Consider the following 19,975-nt stretch of genomic DNA (forward strand, 5'->3'; position numbering starts at 1 on the left):
AGATTGTTAGTGTTGTTTTTTCTGCTGGTTTTTCTTATCCTGGCATTTATAGCTGGGTGAAAAAAAATTAACTATACATCAGCATCATACAAGCCTTTTTTTTTTTTTTAAGATAGTAGCTTTCTTTTTTAAAAAAAATATTTTATTGATTTTTTTACAGAGAGGAAGGGAGAGGGATAGAGAGCCAGAAACATCGATGAGAGAGAAACATCGATCAGCTGCCTCCTGCACACTCCCCACTGGGGATGTGCCTGCAACCAAGGTACATGCCCTTGACCAGAATCGAACCTGGGACCCTTGAGTCCACAGGCCGACGCTCTATCCACTGAGCCAAACCGGTCAGGGCAGTAGCTTTCTTTTTTTTAAAAAATACATTTTTATTGATTTCAGAGAGGAAGGGAGAGGGAGAGAAAGATAAAAACATCAATGATGAGAGAGAATCATTGATTGGCTGCCTCCCACACGCCCCCCACTGGGGATTGAGCCCACAACCCAGGCATATGCCCTTGACTGGACTCAAACCTGGGACCCTTCAGTCTGCAGGCCGATGCTCTATCCACTGAGCCAAACCAGATAGGGCACATGTAGGCCTTTTAAAGATGTTCATTTTTGCATCCAGATGCCAACTACATGAATATTCACTGAACAGTATTTTAAATGTTTTGTGTTTGGCCCTAACCAGTTTGGCTCAGTGGATAGAGCATCGGCCTGCGGACTCAAGGGTCCCGGGTTCGATTCTGGTCAAGGGCATGTACCTTGGTTGCGGGCACATCCCCAGTGGGAGATGTGCAGGAGGCAGCTGATCGATGTTTCTCCCTCATCGATGTTTCTAACTCTCTATCCCTCTCCCTTCCTCTCTGTAAAAAATCAATAAAATACATTTAAAAAAAATAATAAATGTTTTGTGTTTGAAATTTTTTAATAATAAAATGTTGAGGAGAAGGTTTCTTTCTCAGAGACTACTATTTGCATCTTAATGAGTAGCAAAAGCCATAAGCATTCTGGAGAATATAGCTCAGGGAGGAAACAAATCCAGGTAGCAGTTTCTAACAGCTTTCCACTTGCAGAGGGAACACGGGCAATGAGTGAACGTCACTTCAAACTTCGTGAGCTGTGAACATTGCTATGGAAACAGCTTCTTCCTTTCCGTCTCTTTCTTCTAAATTAAGATGTCCACAGAAAACTCTTTTGTATTAAACATTTAAGTAGTATATGATCCAGAAATTCCACTTCTAGGAATATACACACAAAAATTGAAAACAAGGACTCAAACTGATACTTCTATGCCCGTGTTCCTAGGAGCACTATTTACAAGAGCCAGAAGGTAGACGCTGAGTTGGTTGAGTGTCCTCCCACGCACTGAAAGGTCTCTGGATCGATTCCCGGTCAGGACACATGCCTGGTTGTGGGCTCGATCTCCAGTGGGGGGCATGTAGGAGGCAGCCCGTCGACTTCTTACATATCAAGTTTTCATTCTCTCTCTCCCCCTCCCTTCCTCTCTCTCTAAAATCAACAAAAACACTTTTTAAAATTTGTAAGTCTTTATCGTTGAAAGTATTACATAAGTCCCCCATTTCCCCCCCATTAACCCGTTCTAGCCCGCCCCTAGCCCCCACCCAGGCCTTCACCAACCTATTGTCTGTGTCCAGGGGTATGCATATATGCATACAAGTTCTTTGATTGATCTCTTCCCACCCGCCTACCACCCCCGCCTTCCCTGAAATAAAAACGTATTTTTTTTCTTAATATATTTTATTGATTTCTTACAGAGAGGAAGAGAGAGGAGAGGAATAGAGAGTTAGAAACATCGATCAGCTGCCTCCTGCACACCTCCTACTGGGGATGTGCCCGCAACCAAGGTGCATGCCCTTGACCGGAATCGAACCTGGGACCCCTCAGTCCACAGGCCGACGCTCTATCCACTGAGCCAAACCGGTTAGGGCTAAAAATGTATTTTTTAAAAAGGTCAAAGCAGCCCTAGCTGGCTAGGCTCAGTGTAAAAAAGCATCGGCCTGCAGATTGAAGGGTTCCAGGTTTGATTCTAGTCAACAGCACAAGCCCCGATTACGGACTTAATCCCCAGTAGGGGGCGTGCAGAAGGCAGCCGATCAATGATTCTCTCTCATTGATGTTTCTATCTCCCTCTCCCTTCCTCTCTGAAATAAAATTAAATATATATATTAAATTAAATATATATTAAATTAAATATAAATTAAAAAAAGGATTACATTTTTAAAAAGATAGAAGCAATGCATGCCCATTGTAGAATGGATAGGTAACAAAATTCCATACAACAAAATATCAGTCATAAAATGAAACTGAAATATACTACAGCATGGATGGACATTAAAAACATTATGAAACAAGCCAGACACAAAAGGTCAAATATTGGATGATTCTGCTAATGTGAGGTACTTAGAATAATCAAATTCGTCGAGACAGAGCGTAGAATAGAGGTTGCCAGGGGGTGGGGGGTGGGGGGGAACCATGGGAAGTTAGTGTTTAATGGGTACAGAGTTTCAGTTTGGGAGGATGGAAAGTTCTGGAGATACACAGCAGTGATGGTTGCAAGCCATGTAAAATGAACTAATGCTGCTGAACTGTACACTTAAAATGGTTAAAGTGGCAACTTTCGTTACGTATATTTTACCATAATAAAAACGTTTTATTTTGGAGAGGACAGTTACACTGTGAATTGGGAATCAAGTGATCAGTGCCCCGACCTTGAGCCGGTTTCTCATCCGCCCCAATTCCTCGTCTGCATTAGGTTACTAGCATGTCCCCTCCCATAATGCTTTGCTTCATTCTCCACCAAAATCTAGTGAAGTGAAATAAAGCAAAAGAATCTTCAGAAACAGCCTATGCGTTTTCGAGAGATCCTAATGTGGCGGTATAATTTCCAACCAAACAATAATGGAAAGTTCTTCCATGAGCTTCAAACTCGCCTTTTTGAATTAGGAGCCTTGCTGACTGGGGACGATGAGCAGGGGAGGAGTTCGTCAGCTTTGCGCAGTGGCAGTATCGTAGCCAATGAGGTTTATCCGAGGCGCGATTATTGCTAATTGAAAACTTTTCCCAATACCCCGCCGTGACGACTTGAAATATAGTCGGCACTGGCAATTTTTGACGGTCTCTACGGAGACTGATCTTTTTCGGTTGGAAAAAAAAGAGTGTTTTTTTTTTTTTTTTGTAGTTACTAGAATAGGTGCGCAATCGCCATCACTTTAGCCTTAAAGTTTTTACCTCCGAGGAGTGGCCTGGACCTGCCGTCTCTGGTCCACGTTGCATCTCTCCCAACACCCGAGGTGCGGCTGCTCCGGAAATGCTCCCTCTGGCCCCGGCCCCGGGCATCTGCGCCCGCTCCCCCAGCTACTTGTTGCTCTTCGGCTCACCCTCGTTGTCGCTGCCTTCCCGCCGCTCCCTTTTCTCCAAATTCAAGTCATTACGGTCACCTCTGCGACGTTTGCTGATTTGCATAAAATCCCCCAGCATCCCCAGCGAATGTACGCTCATTCCCAAAATCTGGACGTTCTACGCGAGATGGTCCCATAACAAGCAGCCTCCCGTGCAGACGGGCCTGAAATGCAACTGCTCCGAGGGGACCGGGTCAGATCCACGAACTCGCCGGCAGGTGCTCACCCTCAGCGTAAAGCCGTTCCCATCCGCCCGGGAGTGTGGCTCACGCCTATGGCCGTCAGCTTTGCGCAGTGGCAGTATCGTAGCCAATGAGGTTTATCCGAGGCGCGATTATTGCTAATTGAAAACTTTTCCCAATACCCCGCCGTGACGACTTGAAATATAGTCGGCACTGGCAATTTTTGACGGTCTCTACGGAGACTGGATCTGAGGTGTTTTAAAGAGAGTATGTCGGTTTCCCGATGTTTAACTACGTTTCGAGTTTTAAAGTTGTTCTATCTGGTTCCCCTCTGTCTTTCTTGTCTTCCTGGGTTAGGAGTCCGTGGGTGGTGTGGTCTCCAGGAGCCTGGCATTGCACCCCCGAGACCTTCCACAGCTGGGCGTGTGCGGTGGGTTGTGGCAGTCTCACCTACACACCAAAACTCACCCCTACTGGTTGGTAGGCAGCCCCTTACAGCAGGGTTCACAGAGTCACAGACTTGGAAGGTATCGCATCCAAAAGTGTTGCCGATCTAAGAAAAAAAGGTTGCCCAGGTTGCCCTAGCTGGGTTGTTCAGTGGTTAGAGCGTTGGTCCATAGCCTGAAGGGTCTCGGGTTCGATTCTGGGGCGCGTACGTTGGTTGCGGGCTCGTTCCCTGGTCGGGTTGGGGCGCTTGCGGGAGGCAACAAATTGCTGTGTCTCTCTCACATCCATGTTTCTCTCTGTCTCTTCCACTGCATTCCATTCTCCCTAAAAATCAATGGGAAAAATATCCTCCAACCATAAAATTATTTTCGTTGCTATTTCATAACTGTAATTTTGCTACTGTTATGAATCGTCATGTAAATATCTGATATGTAGGATGTATTTTCATTGTTACAAATTGAACATAACTAAAGTATAGTGATTTATCACAAAAACAGTATGTAATTATATATGTGTTTTCCAATGGTCTTAGGCGACCCCTGTGAAAGGGTCGTTCGACCGTCAAAGGGGTCGCGACCCACAGGTTGAGAACCGCTGATCTAAGAGAAAAGAGGTCAGTGCCCCTGACTATATGGTCAGGTATTGCATTTTTAAAAATTCTTGAGGCATACCTGTGCCGTGGCACACCAGTCGAAAATTGGTGGTTTATCATCTAAACAAGTCCCCTTGCCTTTTTTCTTTCCTTGAGGACATTGAGTTTTTGAAGAGTCCAAAGCAGTTATCTTGCAGAATGTCCCACATTCTGGCTTCATCTGATTGTGTCCCCTGTGGCGTTAACACGTCCCTCTGTCCGCTGTACTTCCTGTCAAGTAGAAGTTAGACCTCAAAGCTAGATTAAAGAGCACTACAGAGGCGGCTTTGTGAACTTCGTACTGTATCTTCCACTATTAGTGATGCTGCATGTAAGACCTGGTTAAGGCAGTAACTGCTCTCTCTCACTTTACTGTAAAGTGCATTTTGCCTTATGTAATCAGTTACCTGTGGATGAACAACGCTTAATACAGCAACCATTTGATACTGAAAGCCCTTTTCTTTTCACACCCACTGCCCTGCACCACTTCCTGATCAGGCACCAAGATGTCACCGCTGAGTAAGATAAGTTAACATCCCTTCTTCTGGGGAACCCAGGGTAGGTTTCCTGGAATCAGGCCAGTGTTCAGAACCAGTGTCCCCTGACAAGCCAGTGTGTCAGAACCGAACAAATGTGATGGACAGAGGGGGTCTGTGATAACTGCTCACAGGGGCATCCTGGAGACTCCATATTGATTATGGGACCTGCAAGAGTTGCCAGGATATGCCACCCAGAGCAGTGGTTCTCAACCTTCTGGCCCTTTAAATACAGTTCCTCATGTTGTGACCCAACCATAAAATTGTTTTCGTTGCTACTTCAGAACTGTAATGTTGCTACTGTTTTGAATCGTAATATAAATATCTGATATTCAGGATGATCTTAGGCGACCCCTGTGAAAGGGTTGTTCGACCGCCAAAGGGGTCGCGACCCACAGGTTGAGAACCACTGACCCAGAGTCTGATGTTTCAGGGAGCTATAAATATCCTGATGGCGTGGTCTGATAACGCACGCCACCCTTTCTTTCCACTCTAGCTGCTAGGCTGGGTGTCAAAACAGGCCTGAGAAAATAGAAGACAGGTGCTTCTTCCCATGGCAACTTTTGTATGGCTCAAAAAGTTAGTTGGGCCTGGCCGGCATGGCTCAGTGGTTGAATGTTGACCTAGGAACCAGGAGGTCACGGTTTGATTCCCAGGGCAGATGCCCAGGATTACGGGCTCCATCTCCAGTAGGGGGCGTGCAGGAGGCAACCATTCAATGATTCTCATCATTGATGTTTCTATCTCTCCCTCTCCCTTCCTCTCTGAAATCAATAAAAATATATTTTTTAAAAAATAAGTTAGTTGTTGAGCTTCCTCCCGTGCACAAAAAGATCGCCAGTTTGATTACCAATCAGGGCCCATACCCGGGTTGTGGGCTCGACTCCTAGTAGGGGGTATGCAAGAGGCAGACAATTGATTCTCTTTCATCATCGATGTTTCTGTCTCTCCACCTCCCTTCCTCTCCGAAATCAATAAAAACATATTTTTAAAGAAAAAGTAAGAAAAGGCTTTGCTGCTTCTGATTTCCAGTGATTTTCCATGACCTCTGACCTCATTAGAATACCCAGTACAATGTGCCTTCTCCCCAACTCTCCCTTTTTCCTTTCTCAGCTCCAGTCACAGGGAATGACTTTCAGTTCCTGCAAAGGGCCACATCCTCCTGGCTTCAGACCCCAGCAGGTGCTGTTGCTCCTGCTGAAATGCATCCTGTCCTCGTTCCTTCAGTTCACAGTTCAGCCACCCCCTCCTCTAGGAAGCCTTCCCTGACCACCTCCCAGTCTCGAATACTTGGTCCTACAACCCCCACCAAAGCATTTAACTTTGTGTCAGGTACCATTGGGAGCACTTTCCCTATATTATCTCATTTAGCACCCACACACTCTCTATGGCAAGGAGGCTTTTCCTTGGTGAGACATGAAATCACCTATGAAGCTTTAAAATACATATTTTTGCCCCCAAGACTAATCTTTAGAAAGTCTGATTTAATTGGCCTGGAATGCAGCCTGGGCATCAGAATTTTTAAAAGCTTCCCAGGTGATTCTCATGCACAGCCAGGGTGGAGACCCATGGCCTCAGATAGATGTGATCCTGACATCCTTTTACAGCAGGGACACTAAGGCACAGAGAAGTTGAGTAAGTGGCCTAGGGTCACACAGCAAGTGGTTAGTGGAGAGGATTTGAACCCAGAAAGTCTGGCTTCAAAGCTTTGCGGAAAAAAATGAATTGGCCATAGTTAATTTTTTAAAAATGTTTTTATTGATTTGAGAGAGAGAGGAAGGGAGAGGGAGAAAGAAACTGATGTGAGAGTAACATCGATCAGCTGCCTCCCAACCAGGGGTTGAATTGGAAACCTGGGTTTGTGCCCTGACCGGGAATCGAACCAGTGAGCTTTCAGTGCATGGGACAATGCACACCAGCCAGGGCCTCCGGAAATTCTCCCAGTGGTTGAGAGCTGTGAGCCAGCTCTCTTCTGATGGGTACTGAGGGCCCTCGGGCATGGGTCTGTGTAACCTAGAGAAGCTGGTGAGCTTGCGGCCATCCTGCCGTCATGTGAACACTGAGAGGCTTCTTTGGGGGCTGGTGGACCCTTTCCCTGTGAAATAGTCCTTGGGGTCCCCCTTTTCCATCCCCTGGAGCCAATGGTCCAGGCTGGCTCGGGAACGGTGGGAGGGTTGGGTGGGGGTCCGTTCCATCAGGGGCTGATGTTTCTGAGGATATTTCCTGACATGGAGGAAGGGGAGCGGGTCAGGATTACCGCGCCCCACCCAGCCCCTTCTCCCTGCTGTCTGCCCGGGAAGGAGCGACAGAACAAACAAGTGTGAGACCTGGATATGAGTCCCCCTCCCCCTCCCGTACGCGGGAGAATCCTGTGAAAACTGCAGAGCACGTCCAAACGTACACAGCGAGCACTCTCCAGATGCCCTCCTGTTATGGGTTGGCTCAACGAGATAGACCACCGACTCAGAATTTAAATTTGAAAGCCTTTTATTAAGCTGGCCAGCTGACCACAGCCCGTACCTTCCCCCTCTGGGAAGCCTCGCAGCATGTGGCAGAGACCAAGGGTGCAGTATGATCCTTTATAGCAAAACAGTGTTACCTTAGAAGTTCACAGAAAGTTCATAAGCACAAAAGCGGGGGTAAACAGAGTCACACCTGACTGGTCTAAGACAATCTAGCAATTTTTCTTCCATGGTTCCTAACCCTGCAACCCCCTTCCATACGTCAGTCCCTCCTCCCAGCACGTACACAATCCTTCTTCATATCCTGGCAACACAATTCTTCCTCCTACATCCCCCTCCCTCCGAGCACATTCAATTTCTCATGTCTGATTTCCTCCCCTTAGGACATTCTGTAACATTCTGTAACCCTTCCATGCCGCAGTCCTCCCCCTAGCACATTCCCTACTGGTCTTATGTCCGAATCAAATCTTTGATTCAGGGCCCTCCTCTACGATATGAAATTGAGGAGGCATTTGGCAATGTAGGGGTCAAGCCGCCGGGGAAGAGTCCGGCATTTGATGGTGAAGAATTGGCCAGGGTCTCGGCCACTGACATAGAGTCTTAGTTCCCATGTCTTTCTCCTTCCCATTGGTTAGTCCACCAGGCGAGAGGCATGAGGAGGACGGGGTTACAATTTCCAGTGTCTCTTTCCTGCGACTTTGATGGTGGTTGGAGTGCTCAGCACCACCTGGTAGGGTCCATCCCATCTAGGTTCTAGGCTGCCAGGGTCGTGACATTTCACCCAGACGAGGTCACCCGGAGAGAAGGCAGGCTGCGTTGGACTGGTTCTCGGTGCGTCCTCCTCCCGTGCGGCTCTCACCACCCGTTGTGCTGACGTGGCGCTGCTCTGCAAAGCCTGTAAGGACTTAAGCAAATTTCGGGTAGACAGCCGGGCAATTTCTTCCTCCCTTAGGCAGGGAAGAAGAGGTGGTGGCCTACCAAACATAATTTCAAAAGGGGTGAGTCCTTTTATATACGGGGTGCACCTAGCTCTGAGGAGGGCAAAAGGAAGGAGACTTACCCAGTTTTCGCCAGTCTCTAATTTTAACTTAGTTAATGTTTCCTTTAAGGTCCGATTCATCCTCTCTACCTGTCCAGAACTCTGTGGTCTACAAACACAATGCAATTTTCAAGTAACTCTTAGGGCCTTAACTATGGATTGTAACTTTGGCGATAAACGCCAGGCCATCGTCGGACCCCATGTATAGTGGCAGGCTAAACCGGGGGACAATTTCAGTGAGTTTTCTAACTACTACCTGTGCTGTCTCTGCCTTGGTTGGGTATGCCTCAGGCCAGCCAGAGAAGGTATCAATGAAAACCAGAAAGTATTTATACCCTCCTTGTCCTCCTGGTATCTCGGTGAAGTCCACTTCCCAGTGTTCTCCGGGGTTCTGACCTCGGAATCGCTGTCCCGGCGCAGCCACAACAGGGGGCCCTTGATTCACCCGGGCACACACTTGGCACCTTCTAGCCAACTCTTAAGATATTTTCTGGCGCCCTGGGATGTAAAATTCTCTTCCCAGTAGTTCTGATAGCTTCATTCCCCCAGGTGGGTGCTCTGGTGGGTCTGGGAAGCGATGGTCCGCCCCAGGGTTTCTGGCATTATAGGCCTCCCATCTGGCAGAATTAGCCATCCAGCCTCTCCTTCCTGGGCCCTTAGTTTCTCAGCTAGCCTCTGCTTCTCTGGCAGATGAGTAGGCTTCTCTGGGAGCCTTCGTGCTGGCAGGGCTACGAGAACTTCTAGGGGCCCTACTGGTCTTTTAGTCAATTCCCTGGCCCCTATATGGCTGCCAGGTGGTTAAGTATCTCAGGAGCTTTTTCCTTTCCTCCTGAGGTCAGGAGACTTCTTTAAGGTGGCTCCCGTGTCCTCCTGTAAGGGCAGTGTGAGGAGATATATCCCTGTAGTCCCTGGGTAGGTCTGGCAGGGCCAGTGCCGGGGCGCTTACCAGGGCTTCTTAGATCTCCCCTGGCTCTTCCTCATGTGCCCCCCGCTACCAGGTACCTTCCTCTGCGAAGCTGCTCCCGTCGTCCGTGTAGAGAGTCTCATCCGGATCCTGCAGGGCTGGTCCACGAGGTCCTCACGGAGGGAAGTGAGGGTAGTCAGTGTCTCCTCGCAGTCAGGCAAAGGGGCCTCTGCCTTCTCGTCAGGGAGGAGTGTGGCAGGGTTCAAGGCAGCTGTTTTCAGGAAGCTGAAATGTTTACTCTTTTTCTCTTTCCCTACCAGAGGGCCTGAGTGAGTGCTATGAGTTCCACAAGGAAGTCCACCTTTTGGCCCCCCACTGTCAGGGTTATTCTGGGCTCCTGGGGGCCAGCCAAGCTCCCCAACAACCCCAATCCACCTCCTCCACCAGCATGGGAGGGAGTCGGTTCCCCCGCACGTTCAGGGCCCTCCCTTTTCCAATGTCCTTCCTTTCTGCAAAATGCACATTGATTTTTCCCAAGCCTGGGTTGGACTCCTTTTCTCCTGCGAGGCTTTTCTTGGCCCTTGTTGTCTCTCCGGCCCCTTGGGCCTTTTTCCTCGTTTAGGGCCAGGAGGATCTTCACCATTTGGGTGTTTAAACCTGCCGTCGGGTCCTCCCAATTGTCAGAAACCTTCTGGGCCACCTCAACCAACTGAGATTGATTTCCCCTCAAAGCCTTCTAACTTCTGTCATTTTTTCCCTAATATTTGGGGCCGACTTGGAAGCAAATGCAACATTGACAGCCCTCCGACTTTCCAGGGCATCAGGGTTAGGCCCCTGGACTGTCTCTGTCACCTTAGAGAGGTTTGTGGGTCTCCAAGCAGCAGCTCGGATGGCCCCCAATAGAGTCTGGTGATACCGATCGAGAGCCTCCTTTCCCCTGTCACTATAGGGGTTCCAGTTTGGTTGCCTGGAGGGAAACACAGCCTTTAATCTGTCTTTTATTTGTTCTTTCAGAATGGACTAAAGGAGCTTTATTTCCCTACAGGGTCTTATATGTCACAGGGCCTCACAGGGTCTGTAATTCCTGTAACAGAGGGCTAGTATTCACCACTTTATTAACCCCCTCTGTTCTAGACAGGCCTTCCCCAGTTTCCTACAGTTGAGGTTTTGTGCCACCCCTGACATGGGCATGGTCACACAGGCCTGTAAGACAGTATACAGGTTGCTAACTGTCAACTGTCTCTCAATAGAGACCAAAATTTAATGGGTATTCTTCTTTGCCCACCTGGGCAACTGCCCTCTCGGCAGCTAGACATCCTTTACTTTTTGGGTTCATTCCACATAGCCTTTTTCCAGGACAGTTTACACATAGGCCAGTTCTTTCTAGCCACAAATACAGTTTGTCCAATTTCCTTAGAATGTATTCTGGCACAGGAGAAAGTTGTTTTGCTGTACATAGGTAGCTTAATCCCTATACAACTGGGCTTGGACCTCTGCCTAGCAAATTGCAGTCTATAAGTTCAATATGCAGCCTCTGGTCCTCCTAACCCAACGAGGTTTCGGCTAGTCTCTGAGTCAGACTTCTCCTCTCTTGGAGAATTTCAAAGTCCTGATGGCTCCCAGGTCCAGGGAGAGTGCCCTTTTCTTAACTCTGTTTATTAGTTACAGGGCCCTGCTTTCCTTGTCTTCCCACCAGTCCCCTTTATGGCAGAGCAGCGACCAGGCCTCTTTGAAGGGAGTGTACTGGAAGGAGATATCAGCCCCTCCTCTTCCAGCAGCAACAGGTACTAAACCCTTTCAGTACATTTGCAAGCAGGGAGCTTGTACTAACTCTATCTGCAGCTTTCATAGATCTCAGGCTTGCTGCTCTATTCCTGGGGCTGTAGGAAGGCTAGTACCAGTCACTGGCTTCTGGCTTAACTGCTGTAGCCTGCAAGCCAAAGGCCTAAGTCTTGTACTGCTTGTTGTAAAACACTCATTTCTCACTGGGCAGCAGCAGTGAGGCAGCTCTAGTGTCAGGTAAATTTCTGCTGTTCTCTATTGTTTCGCTGCTGCTGCTGCTTCTTTGTTCAGGGCCACAGCAGGCAGCTCAGGCATCCAGCCCCCCTTCTTTGTTCATTCACTCTCCAATCTGGTCTGGAGCTGGGAAATAGCGTCTCGATCTGCCTTGCTTCCCCAGAGGGCTGCTTGTCTGGCCCCAGATCTATAGAGGGCCGGCCTGCCGTAGTGGCAGCATAGGAACTGCAGGACTGGCGGATGTCGCAAGGTCCTGCAGGTTCTCGGCCCCGCCCCCTCCCCATACGCTGTCCCTGTCTAGTATGGGATGGACTGAAGGGGTTGAAGGACGACAAAACCCCTCTCCCGTCGGTGGGTCCAGAAGGAAGACAATTGGCATCAGGGGAGGCAGGGGCTCCAGGTCAAGAGCTGGTGGCATGGCCTGGGCTTGAGGCCAGGGCTTACCCGGGGCTTACCGGGATCCGGCGCCTGGGAACCATAGGGGGCGGCCGGCTAATGGGTTCTTCCTGCTCTCCCTGAAGGACCGGGGGAGCCTTTCCCTTCTGGGGCCCAGCCTAAAAGAATTGTCTGTCTCTGTCCCAATTTTTCCCTCGGGAGGCAAGCCCTCATTTACCGGGGTTTCTTGGACAATATGTCAACCTAAACTTGAATATAAGGAATTTGATTAGGATGCCCTGGGCGGCCGTGTATGACATAATGGACCTGGCAGGCAGTGGTCAGATCAAAAGACCCTGCATCCGGCCACCCCTCCTGGAAAGTGGGCCACTCCCATTCACAGAATCGCTGTAAATCAAAAGCATTAACATTATAACCTTTAAATCTACCCTAGAACTTCAGTTTAATACAGTAAATTACAACCTAGGTAAGAGCAGCTGATATACAGAAATCTTTATTAACTAAGTGAGCTGATTCTCCTTAACAGTGAGCAAAAGACTCTGAGAAAAATAATTCTCGCAGCTGCCGAGAAACTATTTGCAGACTGCCAAGGGGCCAGCCCAAACGTTCAGCCAATCGTATCAACAGAAAGCAGAATAAATCAAAGTAGTTTTTACTTCATACAGACCAGTAATGATTTACACTTTCTTAATAGACCGGCCCAGGCTGGAGCTGTATCCAGTCTCCCTTCTCTGTAGTAATTTGGCCAGTCCCACACAAACAAACTTTGTCCCGACCCCATGATGATCGGTGGTGAGAGACAGACAAGGGAGGGGGTGACCTGTTTTCACAGATCCTCACTCAGATGCCTGCCTGGCCGCGTCCCTTGGGAGCTTAGATTCGTCGTAGCTAAGGTGCACCCGTATAAACCCCGGGCCTGGTCACCTCCACATGGGGGTGAGTCACCGTTATGCCATATGACGAATCGCGGAACCGCAGGTTGGGGCCCACTCGGACTCCGTAACCGAAGTTATGGAGCCACATAAAGGAGAGGAGAGGGCAGGGCCCCTCCCTCCACACTCACACACTTTCACCAGACATTCACTCAGAGTTTAAACAATCCACCCAATTCCTAACAAATTCCTAATTCCTGAGGGAGCTCTATAGCTTCCTGGGAGGTGATCAAGCTCCCCTTCCACTCACCCAGAGTGGGCCTGACCGATAGGGGGTCGACAAAGATGACTGACCCTATCCCATTTGACAAAGACAAAGACAACAAAGAACAAAGACAAAATAAATCAGCCAAATGCAACCTAAGGTTGCCCGGAACCTGCAGCTTGCTCCTTGAAGTCCTGAAAATTTTTCAAAAAACATTGCAGCAGGGTATACACAGAAGCAGACAACTTTTTGACAACAAATACCAGACAGACAAACCCAGTGCAGCCTACAGCCGCACGAACCAGGGACCCCGGCCACCGTCGTGGCCACGGGTCAGGACCAGGAGTACCGCTGCGTCCAGCCCTCCGTATAGGTCCTTCCGTGGGACGTCCCAATTCCTGTTTAACGACCGGTCCTTACCTCTCTCGAGAGTCCAGGTGGCTCGGTTTCCGAATTGAAAGTTTTGGGTGGACTGGAGGCCTCCTTGGTAGTCGTTCTCCACAGGTGTGGGGTATCTCGCTGAGTGCCCGGCGACAAGTGGGGGAGAGCCTCCTGCCTTGAATAGGGGGTCCCTCTTACTCCTGCTGGGGGAGAGCCTCCTGCCCTAAACAAGGGGTCCCTCTCACCCCTGCCGGGTATCTCGCTGCGGGCCTCCAAATGTTATGGGTTGGCTCAACGAGATAGACCACCGACTCAGAATTTAAATTTGAAAGCCTTTTATTAAGCTGGCCAGCTGACCACAGCCCATACCTTCCCCCTCTGGGAAGCCTCGCAGCATGTGGCAGAGACCAAGGGTACAGTATGATCCTTTATAGCAAAACAGTGTTACCTTAGAAGCTCACAGAAAGTTCATAAGCACAAAAGCGGGGGTAAACAGAGTCACACCTGACTGGTCTAAGACAATCTAGCAATTTTTCTTCCATGGTTCCTAACCCTGCAACCCCCCTCCATACGTCAGTCCCTCCTCCCAGCACATACACAATCCTTCTTCATATCCTGGCAACACAATTCTTCCTCCTACATCCCCCTCCCTCCGAGCACATTCAATTTCTCATGTCTTATTTCCTCCCCTTAGCACATTCTGTAACCTTCTGTAACCCTTCCATGCCGCAGTCCCTCCCCCTAGCACACTCCTATGTGGCTTTCTGGGCAAATACATTGATTGCTACAGTGGGAGCCAACTTGGGGGCACCTCTTTCATTTTATTTATTTTTAAAATATATTTTTACTTATTTCAGAGAGGAAGGGAGAGGGAGATAAAAACACCAATGATGAGAGAGAATCATGGATTGGCTGCCTCCTGCACGCCCCCCACTGGGGATCAAGCCTGCAATCAGGGCATGTGCCCTGACCCGGAGTCAAACCATGACCTCCTGGTTCACGGGTTGACACTCGACCACCAGAACCACACCAGCTGGGCTCAGCATACATTTCTGATCACTAACCCAACCTCTCCTTCTGGAATGCCCGTCCCATGGCCTCCTATTCTCCAAAACTCCGGTCAGAGTTCCTTCTTTTCCAGGAACCCTTTCCAGGCCTGATTTGAATCACTCTTTGCAGCTGATTCATGTTAATGTCTGCAGTGTCATTGTTATAATATGGGTGTGTTTTATTTTGAAATATTAACTCATTCTAGGAATAGATAAGATTGTGTATGTGGTTCAAAATTCAGAAGATCCCAAAGGGTATTTAGGGAAATCTCCTTCCCATTCCTGATCCCCAGCTACCCCATTCTCCCACCCCACCCCTCCCACCTTCCCACCTATCCCACCCCACCCCGCCCCACCACCCCCACCCCTGGCCAGGTGACACTAGAGTTTATTTATTCTTCCAGAGATGCTCCACCATGTGTAAGCATTTCACACAAATAAATTGTTTCCCATTTTTCTCCACAAAGATACACGTTACACACACTGTTCAGGTTTATTTTTATTTTTATTTTTTAAAATATTTTATTGATTTTTTACAGAGAGGAAGGGAGAGGGACAGAGAGTTAGAAACATCGATGAAAGAGGAACATCGATCAACTGCCTCCTGCACATCTCCTCCTGGGTATGTGCCCACAACCCAGGTACATGCCCTTGACCGGAATCGAACCCGGGACCTTTCAGTCCGCAGGCCGACGCTCTATCCACTGAGCCAAACCGGTTTCGGCGGGTTTATTTTTCTTAGAACTGTTTTATGTCAACCACTCAGCCACGCCAGATGGGCTTTGGGCCAGTTCTTCGTGGGGTCACCCTAAGGCAGTGGTTCTCAACCTGTGGGTCGCGACCCCTTTGGCGGTCGAACGACCCTTTCACAGGGGTCGCCTAAGACCATCCTGCATATCAGATATTTACATTACGATTCATAACAGTAGCAACATTACAGTTCTGAAGTAGCAACGAAAATAATTTTATGGTTGGGTCACAACATGAGGAACTGTATTTAAAGGGCCGGAAGGTTGAGAACACTGATAGACACAGTTGTTCCGGACAGTGCTGTGTCGGCACCCAGCTGAAGGACCGACAGCAGTGTGCTTAACCTCTGACACAGCACTTCCGCTGCTAGGAATTGATCTTCAGGAAATAATTAAGGATGTGCTCCAAGATTTAACTACCACGATGTTCTTATCAGCATTGCTGATTACTGTGAAATCTTGGCAATCACTAAATTTAACCAGGGGACTGGTAAATACTGGAACAGTAATACGATGGAATCCTATTTTGACCCCCAAAATCATGTTTTAGAAAAATATTGAATGCCGTGAGAAGTTGCTTACAAGATAGTGTTAAGTGAAAAATAACAGTTTTCAAACAGATCCAGAGACAAATGGCAGGGGAGGCGGGGCGTTAGAGAGCAAGCAAAGGACTTGTATGCATGCATACTAGCATAACCAATGGACACAGACACTGGGGCGGTGGGGGCTTGCCCAGGGTGGGACTGGCTGGGGGGGGGGAGGCATCAATCGGGGAAAAAGGAGACATGTGTAAAACTTTAGACAATAAAAAAAGAAAGAAAAATAACAGTTTTCAAAGCAGTGTACATAAATATAAAAATGCACATTTAGCCCTAACCGGTTTGGCTCAGTGGATAGAGCGTCGAAAGGTCCCAGGTTCGATTCTGGTCAAGGGCATGTACCCGGGTTGCAGGCACATCCCCAGTAGGAGGTGTGCAGGAGGCAGCTGATCGATGTTTCTCTCTCATCGATGTTTCTAACTCTCTATCCCTCTCCCTTCCTCTCTGTAAAAAATCAATAAAACATATTAAAAATATTAAATTTAAAAAATGCACATTTAAACATTTTGTATATGTGATATAGATACTTATATGTGTGTGTATGTGTGTAACAATGGTCTAGAAGACTGTACAACTGGGCATTCAGTTTTTTGGGTTGTGGATTTTTATCTCTTAGTTAATCTTTTTCTTTTTCTTTCTAATGATCTTTCTACAAGGACCAACTGTTGCTTTTGTAAAGAAAATTTCCACATTTATATTCTAAGTTCTGGGATTTACTACTCTAAATCCTTTTTTTTTCTTTTCTTAATCCCCTCTTTCTTTCCAGCATCAATTAGTGCAGCCCTAACCTTAATTCATTAGGTAGCACTTAATAAATGTTATTCACATATTTTTATTGAGCACCTACTATGTGCTGTGCCCTATGCCAGGCACTGGGGTAGAGCAGTGAACAAGACAGATAGGGTCTTTGCCTTTCTGAAGTCTAAAGTCTAGTAGAAGAACACCCTAGCTGGTTTGGCTCAGTGGATAGAGTGTAGGCCTGCGGACTGAAGGGTCCTGGGTTCAATTCCAGTCAAGGGCACATGCCCAGGTTTTGGGCTCGATCACCAGTAGGGGGCCTGTAGGAGGCAGTCAATCAATGATTCTTTCTCATCATTGATGTTTCTCTCTCTCCCTCTCCCTCTCCCTTCCTCTCTAATATATATATATGAAAGTCTAGTTGAAGATGAGCAGAGGCAAACAACACATGCATAAGAATTATTTAATTGTAATTATGACAAGTGCTTCAGGTTGCTAAATAAAGATCTTAATAATAGGAGCCCTGACATAGCCTAGCAGGTTAGGAAATGATTTTCTGAGGAAATAGCTTTTAGGTTGAAACCGCCCAAAACAGTGGTGCCAGATAACATTTCAAACTGTCCAATGTGGTAACCACTAGCCACATGTGGCTACTTCGCACTTGGAACGTGGCTAGTCAAACTGAGAAATGCTCTAAGTGTCCGACACACACCAAATTTCAAAGACCTGGTATGAAAAAAATAAGTGAGTAACATCATTGAATTAGATAAAATATATTTACATTAATCTTTCCTGTTTCTTTTTCCCTTTTATAAAATGTGGCTACTACATATGTAATTTGTGTTTTGTTTCTAGTGGATAGCAATGAGTCAAGAATGCTTATTAGTGACAAGGATTATTCTAAGTCCTAAATGCATAGCATCTCCTTTTCTCCTATGTGAGAGGTGGCTTTTATTAATCTTTTTTCTACAGAGGAGGAAATTGAAGCATAGAGAGTAACCAGCCTGAAATTTACCACCAGCAAGGAGTGTAGTTGGGACTTGAACCTGGGTGGAGTCAGTCCAACATTCTGTGTACTCAACCTCTACCCCACACTTTAAAATATATATATATTTTTATTGATTTCAGAGAGGAAGGGAGAGGGAGAGATAGAAACATCAATGATGAGAGAGGCTCATTGATCAGCTGCCTCCTGCATGCCCCCTACTGGGGATCAAGCCCGCAACCCAGACATATGCCCTTGACTGGAATCCAACCTGGGACCCTTCAGTCTGCAGGCCGACCCGACCCTCTATCCACTGAGCCAAAGTGGCCAGGGCTGGGCTCTTGAACGTTAATATAAGAGGATGTGGCAGCTACAGAGCTGAACCTCTTGGTTCTGCCTTCGGAAAAGAGCTTGTTGTCCAGCTGGAGGAATGACAGTTTCCAGGCACAAGACCACACTCCTCCGGGCGTCCCCAGCCAATGGCGGGACCTGGTGGGGACTTGCGGCCTGGACACTCCTGCTCATGGGGACTCCGCTCATGAATTGCTTTCTGGAGCTCCCAGCTGTGCTGGCCTGTCTGTCAGCTCTGAGTCTCTCGTTACTCAGTCCTGCTTCTTCCCCTTTCTCATTCACAGGCAGTAAGGCAGCTCTCTCAACATCTGCTTCCTGGAGGGTCTGGCCTGACACAGAGGGTCTTGGGGGCTGGATTCTTGGGGGAAGGGGAGCTGGAAGCTGTGTTTGCAGAGTCTTTTTTTTTTTTAATCCTCACCCAAGGATATTTTTCCATTGATTTTTAGAGAGAGTGGAAGGGAGAGGGAAAGACAGAGAGAACTATCAATGTGAGAGAAACACATCGATTGGTTGCCTCCTGCATGAACCCTGATTAGGGCTTGGGCCAGGGAGGAGCCTGCAACCAAGGTATGTGTCCTTGACCGGAATGGAACCCCAGACCCTTTGGTCTGCAAGGCTAATGCTCTATCCACTGAGCCAAACTGGCTAGGGCTGCAGAGTATCTCTCTCTCTCTATATATATATCTCCCTAATATGCAAATAGACCAAACAGTGGAACAACCGAACAACTGAGTAACCGGTTGCTACGACATGTGCTGACCACCAGGGGGCGCATGCAGAACATGGCGGGCATCGACCATGGCGGGATGGTGGAGCAGGTGAGCAGGGGTGCCAGACCAAGGCAGGGCGCTGGTTGCTATCATGGGGCAAGCCTCTGGTGGTTACTGAAAATTCTTTGCTGTCATGCACTGCAGTCCCGCCTGGTGCTTGCACCTGCTGCCGGCACCAGCCCCACTCGCACCCGCTGCCGGCGCCCAGCGCCTGCCCCGATCGCCTGGCACCGACAGCGGGTGTGAGCAGCGGCTTCTGGCTCCAATGGCCCCTGAGGGCTTCTTCACCTCCCCCTGCACCTGAGGGGCGATTGGGGCAGCAGCTGCCACTCGCACCCGCTGCTGGTGCCAGCCCCAATGGCTCCACGTCATCAGCGGGTGTGAGCGGGGCTGGAGCAGTCAGCTCCTGGGAGCTGCTGTGGTGGGAGAGGGGCTGCCAGCTGACAGGGGACCGGGCCACGGTGGGAGGGGCTGGGTGGGGGCACGGAGGATGGGCCGAGACCCGCCCCTGTGCCCACTGCAGCCTTGAGGCCCACAGCTCCTTTCAAGGTGCACGAATTCGTGCACTGGGCCCCTAGTTTTTATATAAAATTGACAAGATGTGGGGAAGGGCTGATAGTAATAACTACCTTTATGAGGATTAATTTAGATAATAGCCATATAGTATTTGTCACTTAATAAACAGCAGTTGTCATTATTACTCGATGTCCGAGTCTGTGGGAGAGAGCCCTCTGGGGTGGCAGTGGGGTGTCCCGGACACTGTGCCTGGCACTGGGTGTAATGTCCTTGTAGTTTTTCTCTTAATGTCTAAGGTGGGGTCCCTTCTGCTCCATGCAGAGTTCAGAAGTCTCCCCTGGGAGAGTGGGCATGTGGGAGATGGAGATACAGAACCTGCAAAGCATTGAATCTGCCCCAAAGGCTGGGCTGTGAGTTACAAGGTCGTGGGCCCAGAGGGCGACCCCAGGAAAGGTCCTCCAAAGGTCCCTGCTTCCTTGCCTGGTATGGATTCAGGGCTCTCCTGGGAGGGGACCTACTGGGAGACAGACAGGCAGACAAATCTGACTCTCCAGTGGACAGACATGTGATGAGTGTCTGGTGGATGGATAGACACAGATCAGACTGAGATAGCAAGACAGGCGATGGGCATGTGACTCTAAAGACTGACAGGAGGCTCTTTTCTGGCTGGAACC

At 48.5% G+C, this 19,975-nt stretch overlaps 2 non-coding genes across 2 annotated transcripts; both read left to right on the forward strand.

Moving 5' to 3' along the window:
- The first annotated feature begins 3,001 nt into the window (after positions 1-3,001).
- On the forward strand, positions 3,002-3,142 carry LOC138998242 (U4 spliceosomal RNA). Its single transcript, XR_011469109.1, has one exon. It is a non-coding gene; the product is annotated as a U4 spliceosomal RNA (small nuclear RNA).
- A 554-nt stretch (positions 3,143-3,696) lies between these two features.
- Positions 3,697-3,837, forward strand: LOC138998200 (U4 spliceosomal RNA). Its single transcript, XR_011469074.1, has one exon. It is a non-coding gene; the product is annotated as a U4 spliceosomal RNA (small nuclear RNA).
- The last annotated feature ends 16,138 nt before the right edge of the window (positions 3,838-19,975 follow it).

Source organism: Myotis yumanensis, unplaced genomic scaffold (assembly GCF_028538775.1).
Source record: "Myotis yumanensis isolate MYYU_CA2020_CCGP unplaced genomic scaffold, mMyoYum1.0.hap1 SCAF_19, whole genome shotgun sequence".
NCBI classification, from domain to species: domain Eukaryota; kingdom Metazoa; phylum Chordata; class Mammalia; order Chiroptera; family Vespertilionidae; genus Myotis; species Myotis yumanensis.